The sequence below is a fragment of the Cupressus sempervirens genome, chromosome 8 (assembly GCF_028749045.1).
Source record: "Cupressus sempervirens isolate cs-2001-9-10 chromosome 8, ASM2874904v1, whole genome shotgun sequence".
NCBI classification, from domain to species: domain Eukaryota; kingdom Viridiplantae; phylum Streptophyta; class Pinopsida; order Cupressales; family Cupressaceae; genus Cupressus; species Cupressus sempervirens.
In genome coordinates, this window is record NC_143125.1 from 736519892 (window position 1) to 736523238 (window position 3347).

At 33.1% G+C, this 3347-nt stretch overlaps 1 pseudogene; it reads right to left on the minus strand.

Annotated features, from left to right (window-relative positions):
- Positions 1 to 2173: 2173 nt before the first annotated feature.
- Positions 2174 to 2922, minus strand: LOC149544535 (basic blue protein pseudogene; annotated as a pseudogene).
- Positions 2923 to 3347: the final 425 nt, after the last annotated feature.

A 3347-nucleotide genomic window follows, 5' to 3' on the forward strand; every position in this document is an offset into this window, starting at 1 on the left:
TTACAACTTTATTTAGCACCATGTTTACACTAGTAAACTTATAATTAAGTTTTAATTTTTCTTTTATGGTCATGTTTTAGATAAATGATTAACTTTTCTATGTCATGTGCTCTTTCAAGTATATTGTTAATTTTTGAGGTGGTAAGAGAAAAAAATCCTAACGTATTATAGCTCTCATAAAATCCAAATAAAAAGAATTTGTTATAAAAATAAGAAGTCACTAAATATGTTTCCCAATAGAGGATTTATCATTAGAAGAGGATTCATTTTTCTACAAGAGCACCCTATTGTATCTAAATCAAAATGTCAACATGTATAGCCTTCTACTTGCAATCAATAATAGGATCATGTGTTGCATCATTGACTAATGGATGAGAGATTTTTCTTGGGGTTTTCAATTTCACAAAGACAAAAGGGAACTCGCTAATTTTAGCATTAGTTTTAGATTTATCCATGCTACTCTAATCCTTCCCTTTTCCTTTTTCCATATTTTGGTCTAAGGAGTAAGGTATAGAATCTTGAAATGGGCATAGTTAGAATCAACATCATCCAAAGATATGACAATATTATTGTGAGAGGAAGAGGGTATGTAAGAGACAACCTTGAAAGTAGCTTGGAACAAATAAACAATGTGATTTTAAGAATTAGTCGATGACAAACAAGATCAACATTGATAAATCATGTTTGCATGACAATAATAGTGATTTTAATTTTATATAGAGTGATTTTGAAACCATGTATCGAACTCTTGTATAATATATTATTAAATCATCATTAATGTATATATTCTTAGTAGTATTATACTCCAATCAACCAAATAATTATGACTTATAGTCCTTCACTTGAAGTTTTTTATTTCAACTATATTAGAGTGGAAAAAAGTGCAACTTCTTTTTTAACAATACCCTCTACGTTATCACTCATAACCTTCTAAAATGATTGACATTGTGGAGATAAAGTAATCATATTCTTTTTCATATTATTTTAGCATTGAACCAAAATTGACATATCTAATAATATATTTCTTCCATAGTACTTTTTCATTCCATGTTTAATGTAATATGAGTTGGAAAGTTAACAATATAGTTAAAAAATCAAAATATTAGAATGAGGATAAGTATATTTAGGATGACCATTTACCCTTATTTCCTTCAAAAGAGATCTTCTTCACTGGCACTTTAGAAACTTTATAGTTCTATGTAGACACTTAATAAACTAAATCAATGTTTAGTCAACAAAGATGGATTCTTACCCTACCTTGTTGAGTCTTCCACATGCTAAGGAGTACATTTTTCAATTCAAATGCAGTAGTCCTCATCTTGACACCATTGATCTCTCAAATGATGTGCATTTGGCTAATATTGAAGGGTTGCTAGATAATTAAGAGTAAAAAAGAGCCACTACTAATATTTTAGTCCTCTACAAATTATGAACTCAGTCCTAGAAAAAAATATTGCATAAATATGGAAGGATGAAAAAATATATATATTGCATATATATGGAAAGATGACATACTCTAAAAGACTTCCAACAAATTTGATCTTACAATGAACTACAATCACACTCAAGGTTTGTCAAAAATGAATAATGAAAATTGGCTATAAAATTGCAGTTGGTGTGAGCAATATTAGATTTTAATAATGGTCTTAGCACCCTCACCATTTATGATAAGAATAAATTGGATAAGAAAAAATAAATTAAATAAAATCTTCATCATTTAACGTAAAAAAACTTACCATACATGAGTTTATAGAAAATAATTGAACTCTAAAAATTTAATTTCATTAAGATAATATTATAAATTTTAAAATAATAATTTAAATGATCATATTATCAAACATGGAAGTGTAATACACCCGAACACTTAATACAAAACTGAAAAGTGTGATGGGTAGATTATGAGATAAGTTCATTGGTAAAGGTACGTTTAGATTAGATTTGGTTTGAAATCTGAGAATGATAATATCACACAGTGCAAAAGGGCGTGCGCTTTTATCCGTTAGACTAGCGAGATAGTAGATTTATATTAACGAAATCTTAAATTGTTTGAAGTTAGAATGGTCTTCTTTTAAGATTTAATGAAAGTATAGTTGTCAGAACAGAAAACAATGGAATGATATTATCTGAAATTGGAAGTCATTCTCTTCTCCAATGCCCGTTTATAAACTCAAAATTACTGAATAGCATTTCGAATAATTGGAAACAACATTGCCGACCACTGCCGGAGATCCAGAGAACGGCTTTGCATCTTATTCTAGCATTTAACTCAACAGAGATAAAACAAAATAGCTAGGGGCCTGAAGAATGTCCAGGCTTATTGTGGGACTTGTTAAGTAATTATTACCAAGGCCTTAAGTGAAAGGTGGAGGAAGTAGAAGTAGGCCAATTTGCTTCTGGAGCAGCCGCAGGCGCTGGTAAAGGTGAGAATTCAGCGTCAGTAATTGTAATCTTCAACTTCATACCGTTTTCGCAGTGCTGACCAAATCCACAGATGAACCAGAAATTCCCAGTCGACAAGATTTGGAGAACCTCGTGCCCGCTGTCCAACACAGGGAAGATCGGTTCATTCAAACAGTTAGCGAATGACGAGCCATTCACCACCAGTACGTTGTGAACACCCTTCGCATACGTGAACTCTGTAATACACGATGACGTGATTTACACAATCATGCAGATATCTAATATTAGTTTTCAAGAAAGGATCAATGTGGCCTTTATAAGAATGAAAGTAGATGATGTTAAATTACCAAAGCTGTCCCCAACGTGGAATTGTTTGCCTTGAGCCCACGCCTCGTAGTCCACACCAAGTGTCCATCCCTTCTCGTCGCCCACCGTGTAAAGGTTGCCAGCATCACAGATCATCACTATTGATGATAGGGAGACCAACACTCCTATGAGCGAAACCAGCATTTTATTTGCCATTGACCTCTTTCTTCCTGAAAACCACTCCTTCAAAAATGTTCAGAATGTGTTTTCATAGGGTTTCCATCATCTTTATTTATAACCCCGCTCTCTCTCTCTCTCTCTGTGAATGATGACAATAAAACTGGCGCAAGGCAGAGCGGCGGACGGAAGATATTATGAAGAATGTTGGCTTCAGCGTAGGATCAATGAAGGTAACGCCAAAAGGTTCAATGCGTTGCATAGGTCCTGCCGACAGAGGAAGCCGAACGACGGATTTAACAAAACAGCCGAAAATATTCCACAGGTCCACAGGTCCTGCCGGCTAAACACTGCATTAGCAAATTATGACTTGCATTGTTTTTATTTTTCCTAACAAATAATGGTTTCCATTTTTCAGTAATTTTTTTGTTCTTTTTTTTTTTGTTTTTTTGTTTTTTTTTTTG